Below are 9,567 nucleotides of genomic sequence, written 5' to 3'. Positions count from 1 at the left end.
TGGAACTGGGAGGAACGGAGGGTGGGAGGGAGGGACCCTGGAATTCGGAGGGAGGGGGGGGACGGTCCTGGAACTTGAACGGATGGTCCTGGAACTCGGAGGGAGGGGGGACAGCCCTGGAACTCGGAGGGAGGGAGGGGGGATGGCCCTGGAACTTGGAGGGACGGCCCTGGAACTCAGAGGGAAGGAGGGGGGACGGCCCTGGAACTCGAGGGAGGGAGGGACGGCCCTGGAATTCGGAGGGAGGGAGGGGGGATGGCCCTGGAACTTGGAGGGACGGCCCTGGAACTCAGAGGGAAGGAGGGGGGACGGCCCTGGAACTCGAGGGAGGGAGGGACGGCCCTGGAATTCGGAGGGGGGGGGTGGCCCTGGAACTCAGAGGGAGGGAGGGGGACGGCCCTGGAACTCAGAGGGAGGGAGACAGCCCTGGAACTCGGAGGGAGGGAGGAAGGGAGGGAGGGATGACGGCCCTGGAACTCGGAGGGAGGGAGGATGGCCCTGGAACTCGGAGGGAGGAGGGATGGAAAGGAGAGAGAGCGGGGAGGGAGGGAGGAGGGCCTGGAACTGGGAGGGAGGGAGGTGGGCCTGGAACTAGGAGGGAGGTGGAGGAGGGAGGGCAAAGGAAAGAGGAGAATTGCTGCACCACAATGGATGGAGGGGGCAGGGCACAGAGGACGTTTGCTGCATATGGATGAATGCAGGGGACAGAGCATAATTGGTGCACACACTACACTCTCTCACTCACACAGACAGACACACACATTCTGCCTGTCTCTCAATCACACACTGTCTCTCTCTGACACACACTCTTTCTCTCTCACACATACTCATTCACTCTCTCACACATACTCTCTCCTAACAGGTCCCTTAAAAACATAATTACCATTATGTTGCTGGCGCCCATTTCATTTCTTTCAGAAATAGGCCTTTTTTACTAGTGTATATATAATATAGAAGGAAAGATATATTAGTATGGCAAAGCAATAAGGAAAACTTAGCAGCAAGACTTATCAGTACATGGTAGAACAGTAAGGTAACAGTATCAGTGCGACTAATAATTATTCCTCAGACATAACTACCGGTGTAGGGGAGGGGAGAAGAGAGGAAATTGTGTCCATTGAGGGGAAGGGAAGGGAAGAAAGAAGAGAGGAGATTGTATGGGAATTTCTGAAGTTCTATCCTAGCCACAGAACACCCCTGCACAAAACCTACCTGCGACTCATGAATACGAGAAGGCAGCATACGACCCAGGGGCGTAGCCATGGGTGGGCCCGGGTGGGCCTGGGCCCATCCAATTGTCAGGCCCGCCCAGCAGCAGTGTTTCTTCCTGCACAGCGATTCCGGTCGCAGGCTGGGCTCGCAGCGATTCCCACATGCTGCCTGCCGGCTGCCGCTCAACAATCTCCTTGCAGCTACTAAGCGCTAACCCGGAAGCCTCTGCAGAGGCTTCCGGGTTAGCGCTTAGTAGCTGCAAGGAGATTGTTGAGCGGCAGCCGGCAGGCAGCGTGTGGGAATCTCTGCGAGCCGAGCCTGCGACTGGAATCGCTGCTGGGCGGGCCTGCAAGGAGGGTGAGGGAAGATGGGGTGAAAGTTGCTGCACGGGGGAAGGGATGATGGGGAAAAGATGTTGCACGGGGGAGGGAAGACGGGGACAGCAGCTGCACAGGGGAGAGGGAAGATGGAAGGAAAGATGCTGCGCAAGGAGGAGGGAAGATGGAAAGATGAGACACGGTGGGTGGGGGAGATGCTGCCCGGGGAAGAAGGGAGAGATGCAGCAAAGGGGTGGAGGGGTGAGGAAGGGAAAAGTCTTGGCTGCATATGAGGTGGAGGAGAGGGAGACATGCTGTATAGAGAGGGGATAGGTGGTGAGAAGGGGAGAAATTTTGAACTTAGGGGTGGAGAGGAAGGAGAAATGGTGGGCATATAGGGGTGGAGGGAAGGGAGAAATGTTAGAAATGATGGTAGAGGGGAGGAAGGGAGAGATGCTGCATGGGAAGGGGAGAGAGATGTTGGACCAGAACACAAGGGAGAGGGAAAGAGAAATGTTGGACATGATGGTAGAGGGGAGGAAGGTAGAGATGCTGTATGGAAAGGGGAGAGAGATGTTGGACCCAGAACACAAAGGAGAGGGAGAAAGAGATGGTGGACAGTGGGAATGAGAGGGGGAGATAGACATGAGGGAGGGAGAGGTACACTGTAGGTGGTGAGGGGGGGAAATGCTGGGCCACGGGGGAGAGGACAGGAATGAAGAGAGAAGGGGCAGGGTGGGTTGGGGAGGGGATCAGATGCTGGTTAGAAGGGTGGAGGGAGGAAGACGATGGGAATGGTGGAACCCTGTGGGAGAGGCCAAGACGGGGAGGAGGGGGTGGGAAGGAAATGAATGAGAGTGATTACAGAGGGTAGAAATATGGTAATGGGAAGTAGATTAAAGATAAAAGAGAAAGTAGAGATGAGGAGGAGTAAGATGGGGAATGGGAGAGCTAGTGGGTGAAAGAAGAAGATGGAAATTTGATAGGTAGTTGAAAAGTAAAAAGGAGACGAAGAAGGGTGAGAGAGAGGCAGAAAAGAGCTAAAAAGGAATGATCAATATGTCAGAGGCAGGAATAGTGAGGGAACAGACAGGAGAGAGGAGAAAAGACAAATGGACTGCAGCCGCTTGAAGAAGAATTAGCAGACAACAGAGAGGAAAGCAGAAAAGAGAAATTGGAACCAGCAAGATGGAAAAATAAAATGTCCAGACAACAAAGGTAGAAACAAAGCATTTTATTTTGAATGATTTAAATGGAATATGTTAGCTTTTTGGAAATGTGCATAGCAAATGTCTTTGTATTGTGTTCTGTAGAAAAGGAAATGCATCTCTGTTTTATGTCTCCAGTGTTGCAGTAATGCTATGTTTAACTTCTTGGGGTTCCTTTTCAATTTTGATCTAAATATTTTTATTTCTAATTTGTGATCCCTTGTTCTGTATTTGGTGAGGGTCTGTTGGTGTGATAGTAATTTAAAGATAAAGTATCCCAAAAATAAGCTCTGGTAACCCCAAACTCAAGTCAATAAATAACCAGAGTGTAGCTTGGAAGGAGAGGATGAAAGTAGAAGATATACCAAAAGATAAAAAAGCTCTTATAAGAATACAAAATGTATTTTATGATAAAGTGGAGAAATCTCAGAGTTATGACTCACCCAAATGAGACAACACCATAATGATATGTGCCTCTAGGGGTGGATAAGCTTCTCAATCATAGACTTTCTCCACTATTATTTATTTTTTATTTGTGAGCAAACACCCACATGTGCTCATACTGTGTTTTAAAATATCTCAATAAATTTTCTCATCCGCTCCTTAGTGGCGTTCCTAGGGGGGGCGGTGGGTGCGGTCCGCCCCGGGTGCACGCTGCTGGGGGGGTGCCGCGTGCCTGTCTGCTCCGCTCGTTCTGTGCTCCCTCTGCCCCGGAAAAGGTTACTTCCTGTTCCGGGGCAGAGGGAGCATGGATTGAGCGAAGCAGACAGGTGCGCGGCACCCCCCAGCAGGTAAAAATGCACCCGGGGAGGGGGTGTCCTTTCGCCGGGGGGGGGGGGGGAAGGTGTGTCCTTTCGCGGGGGGGGGGGTGGCCTTTTGCCAGGGGGGGGGGTGCTGCACCCGGGGGGGGGGGGGCCTTTCGCCAGGGGGGGGTGCTGCACCTGGGGGGGGGGGCACATCGGCAATCCGCCCCGGGTGTCAGCCACCCTAAGAACGCCACTGCCGCTCCTTCCAATGTCATAGCACCTAAACAATTACCAAACAGCTATCATGGGGAATCTCTCTCCTCTGTTTGCTTTCGATGTCCCATATGTTATAAGACTGTTTTGTGCTACGTTGCCATAGTATTAATTAATCAATATAATACATATAAACTTTTTAGGCACTTAGCTTGTACTTCAGTGGTCCATTGCTAAATCGCCTGTTGTTCTCATCTCATTTCATCTAGTCAGGGCCAGTCTTAGCAAGTGCGGGGCCCTATGCAGACCAATTTGGTGGGGCCCCATCCTAGCCCCGCCCCACCATAGCTCTGCCCCACCCTAGCTCTGCCCCCACCCTAGCTCCGCCCCATTGATAAGATTGTTTCATTTTTAGAACATTTTTATTTATGAAATTTCAAATAAAGATAAATGAAGCTAAACTTGTACAAAAAAACTGATTGAAATAATCAGCACAATGCTATCATGAAACCTCCCCTCCCCAGAAATTGGAACTACAATTAGTAGTTCCAATTCTCATAACAAAGGAGAATAAAGGAAAAATATTAAGAAAAGATTCAGTACTTTCAAATTCCCCTATTACTCTGTAACCCATATATGCAATAAAATAAAAATGAAATGAAAAGATATACAATAAAATAAAGTGATGTGTAAAATATAATGTGCAATATAAAAACATATAGACCACCAAGGTATTAAAATTGTTTTAAAATATATAACACAACTCTCTGACTCAAGAAGACTCCAACTCTGTCTGTTATCCATAATTGTCTGACAACACACAGAAAAAAAATAAGTAAAAATAAAATAGTCACAATTAATACCTTATACACCAATATACCAGCCACACGGAAAATGCAGAGTCAACAATATGAAGCTAGCAAGGGATCATAATATCACAATTCTCATGTAGAGCCACAAAACACCCTTTTAGAGGTAGTGTGTCATGATTTAGGCTCTACACCCTTTCTGATGTTTGGTGCCACCTTAGGTAAGGCCAACACACAATCTCTCCACTGCAAAACACTATACAAAAACTTGTGCAAAAACAAACTCATAACCTTACCAAACCATAACAGCACTAATTCCAAGGACAGGACGAGCTACAACCTTATGCGTGGCGTGGAAAGGCAACTGTAATTACACCGGGCTCTAAAACACCAGTGCACTACCTAGTGAAAAACAAAAAGGGCTGCAAACTATACGCTAGCAGAATACTGCACCTTCCTTCATCTCACCTGAAAAACACATGAAGGCAAAATACTGAACTGGAAAGTTACCTCAAGAAGTCAGACTCAGCATGCAAGCAATACTACAAAAATTGAAACGTACATGAAAAATATCACAGATGCACATTTCCAAAAACTGACATATTCCAATTAATAAATCCTGAATAAAATAGTTTTTTCTACCTTTGTTGTCTGGTGACTTTGTTTTTCCGATCATGCTGGCTCAGTATCCGATTGTGCTGCTATCTGTCCTCTTAACTCTGTTTCCAGGGCTTTCTTTCCATTTATTTCTTTACTTTCCACCTTTCTTCTTCATTTCTTGCCCTACATCCGTAAGTAAAATCTGGGTCCTGCGCAGACTTGAGTGTCCAGTGGATCCAGCTTCTGCCTATTTTCTATATCCATGTGCACTTTTTCTCCTCTCTTTCTTTTCCCTCACCTCATCTCCTTCCTCAGTCTTCCCTCACCTCCATCCATGTCCAGCATTTCTTCTCTCTCCTCTATCCACCCATGTCCAGCGACCCTCCTGTCCCCCCTGCCATCCATCTATGTCCAGCAACCCCCCCCGTCCCCTCTGCCCTCCCCTGCCATCCACCCATGTCCAGCGACCCTCCTGTCCTCCCTGCCATCCACCTATGTCCAGAAACCTCCCTCCCCTGCCATCCACCCATGTCCAGCGACCCTCCTGTCCTCCCTGCCCTCCCCTCCCCTGCCATCCACCTATGTCCAGAAACCCTCCTCCCATGTCCAGTAACCCTCCTGTCCTCCCTGCCCGTCCTTGCCATCACCTATGTCCAGAAACCCCCTCCCCTGCCATCCACCCATGTCCAGTGACACTCCTGTCCTTCCTGCCCTTCCCTGCCATCCACCTATGTCCAGAAATCCCCTCTGTCCCCCTGCCCTCCACCCATGTCCAGCGACTCTCTTCGTTCCCCTGCTCCCTCTCCCTCCAGCCATCTGAGCCCCCCTCCCGTCTGAGCCCCCTCCCCGACCCGCCAAACGACCCTCTTCTGCCACCCGACCCGGCCGGCACCTGACCCAGCATTTTTAAAAAATCTACAAGCGGTGGTGCGGTGCCTCTCGTTTGAGAATAAAAGAAGAAAAATCGCTTCGTCCGTCAGCCGGCCTTCCCTCATGTCCCACCCTTGCGGAAGTTACATCAGAGGGCGGGACACAGTGAGGGAAGGCCGGCCAACGGACGAAGCGATTTTTCTTCTTTTATTCTCAGACGCGAGGCACCGCACCACCGCTTGTAAATTTGTTTTAAATGCTGGGTCAGGTGCCGGCCGGGTTGGTGACGGGTGGCAGAACTGGGTCGTCTAGCGGCATGGATGCGGATGCGTTCGTGACGTGAGGCGAGCAGCGGCGGTCCGGCGGCGGAGGTTGGAGGCGCGAGGCAGAGCGGGGCCCCCTTAGGCGCGGGGCCCTATGCGGCCGCCTTGGTTGCCTCTGCCTAAGACCGGCCCTGCATCTAGTAAAGCTTCACCACCTCTTCTCCTTGTTAAGTGTACTGCACGAGAGCCCACTTGATAGTCTCAGTTCTAGGGCATTCTCACGCAATGCAATGTCCCACTGTGTGGTTCTCTTTTCCACGATCCGCCATAAAGATCATATATTTCTCTTTTCCACAATCCACCTCATAAAGTTCGACTCTGCAGGGTTTCGTGTTCACTTCTTCAGGAACTCCAAATGTGTTTTCTCAATTTATAATTGAAAATAAACCGTGCCTCTCTTGGATCGGTGCTCTGCTTCTGTCAAGCACTGATTCTGTTTAAAATGTTCCCGGGCAGGAAATGATGTCATACTCGGACTCCACCTCTAACTGAGGATTTAATTGTCAGGAAATGCACAAAAATAATCAAATGATGGTATTCCATTCAATAAAATCATTTAGTCCATTAGGAATCAGCGTATCTAATTCAAAAATCAAAAATTGTTCCCTCCAATTTAGTATATGTGCCAAATCTCCTCCTCTGGGTGGACACACTACTTGATCAATGATTAACCATTTCAATTGAATAAACTGATGACCAAAATTCACGCAATGAGTTACCAATGGAGCAGTCAGCACCTGATGATGTAATCTGCTCTAGTGCTCTGTCAAATGGATTTTTACCTGTCTCTGAGTCCGCCCCACATACCATAAGTTGCAGGGACATATAATCCCATAAATTACGTAAGTGGATTCGCATGTGGTATTGGTTCTGTATTGATATAACTTATCGATCTGTTTTGGATGTCGCCATTCCGTTCCTTGTGTGATAGTAATGGCAGGTGGGCCCAAGCAGGTCTAACACCAGTCCTAACCCTTGCTGTATAGCTGGTGAGGATTCCCAGACATCCCCAGCTAAGGACTTCCTCCAAAGGCGGACAGAACTCCCTTCTACCAAGCTCTGGCAATAGCATCCTTGAGCCATCGACAGCTAAGCATGTGTGGGGTGCTGGCATCAGTGGCTTAGGGTCATTGCTGCTGCCTGCCAAGCTTGGTAAAAGAGAGTTCTGGCCACCTTCAGAGAAAGTCTTCAGTTGACTGAGCTTGAGGATCCTCATTAGCTAAAGTATTTATATTTTGAGGTGGAGGTAGGGTGGAGCAGAAAACATTTTGTGCCCACCAACTTTGGGCTCAGTCCACCCAGAACTGGCTGTCTGGCTACGCCACTGTCTGAGACCTGGTGGAAGGAGGAATAACCAGTGGGACACTGTCATACCAGGGTACAAATTATATCGTAGTGATAGGGTAGATCGAATTGGTGGAGGGGGGTAGCATTGTATATTAAGGAGAGCCTTGAATCAAATAGATTGAAAATTCTGCAGGAAACAAAACATTTCTTGGAATCACTATGGATTGAAATTCCATGTGTAAAGGAGAAAAGGATAGTGATAGGAGTGTACTACCGTCCGCCTGGCCAGGATGAACAGACGGATGCAGAAATGATAAACGAAATTAGGGACGCAAACCAACTGGGCAACACAATAATAATGGGTGATTTCAGTTACCCCGATATTGACTGGGTAAATGTAACATCGGGGCATGCTAGGGAGGTAAAATTCCTTGACTAAATCAAGGACTTCTTTATGGAGCAGCTGGTACAGGAGCCGACAAGAGAAGGAAAAATTCTAGACCTAGTCCTTAGTGAAACGCATGATCTGGTGCGGGAGGTAATGGTGCTGGGGCCGCTTGATAACCGTGATCACAATATGATCGGATTTGATATTAGCTTTGAAGTAAGTATACATAGGAAATCAAATACGTTAGCATTTAACTTTAAAAAAGGAGACTATGATAAAATGAGAAGAATGGTGAAAAAAAACTTAGAGGAGCGGCAGTGAGGGTCAAAAATTTACATCAGGCATGGATGCTGTTCAAAAACACCAACCTCGAAGCCCAGGCCAAATATATTCCGCGTATCAAAAAAGGAGGACAAAAGACCAAACGACAGCCAGCATGGTTAAAAAGTGGGGTGAAGGAATCTATTAGAGCTAAAAGAAAATCCTTCAGAAAATGGAAGAAGGAACTGACTGAAAATGATAAGAAACAGTATAAGGAATGTCAAGTCAAATGCAAAGCGCTGATAAAGAAGGCTAATAAGAGGGACTTCGAAAAAAAGATTGCATTGGAGGCAAAAACACATAGTAAATTTTTTAAAGGTATATTTATTTATTTTTTTTGTTACATTTGTATCCCACATTTTCCTACCTATTTGCAGGCTCAATGTGGCTTACATAGTACCTTAAAAGCGTTCGCCAAGTCCAGTAGAGAAACAAATACAAGGCGCTGTTGTGGTCGAATAAAGGTACATGTGTTTTGGATACAATGGGGATCGAGGAGAGGAAGGTTATATATAATGTCCATTACGAGCTTTGCTTTTGCTGTGTTGCAGAGTGTAGGTATTTATGTTGGGTCAGTGGGATATGCCTTTTTGAACAGGTAGGTTTTTAATGATTTCCTGAAGTTCAGGTGGTCGTAGGTTTTTTTTTTTTTTCTTCAACTGTCTGATCAGATTGATATGTTAAGTTTACTACTGTTGTCATCTTTTTAACACCAAATGCATTTCTGTAACCTGGAATGGCGTTGCCATTACAGGTATTGTAAGCCACATTGAGCCTGCAAATAGGTGGGAAAATGTGGGATACAAGTGCAATGAATAAATAAAATGATTTCCTGAAGTTCAGGTGGTCGTAGGTTGTTTTCACAGCTTTTGGCAGTGCATTCCATAATTGTGTGCTTATGTAGGAGAAGCTGGATGCATAGGTTGCTTTGTATTTAAGTCCTTTGCAGTTTGGGTAGTGGAGGTTTAGATATGTTTGAGATGATCTGGTTATGTTTCTGACTGGTAGGTCTATGAGGTCTGTCATGTATCCTGGGACTTGACCGTAGATGATTTTGTGGACCAGGATGCAGATTTTGAAAGTAATACGTTCTTTGATTGGAAGCCAGTACAGTTTTTCTCGGAGGGGTTTGGCACTTTCGAATAACGATTTGCCAAATATCATCTTGGCTGCTGTGTTTTGAGCGGTCTGGAGTTTCTTTGTGAGTTGTTCTTTGCATCCCATGTAGATTCCGTTGCAGTAGTCTGCGTGACTTAGTACCATTGATTGTATT

This window comes from Microcaecilia unicolor, chromosome 2, assembly GCF_901765095.1.
Source record: "Microcaecilia unicolor chromosome 2, aMicUni1.1, whole genome shotgun sequence".
Taxonomy (NCBI): Eukaryota; Metazoa; Chordata; class Amphibia; order Gymnophiona; family Siphonopidae; genus Microcaecilia; species Microcaecilia unicolor.
This window is presented reverse-complemented; position numbering follows the sequence as displayed.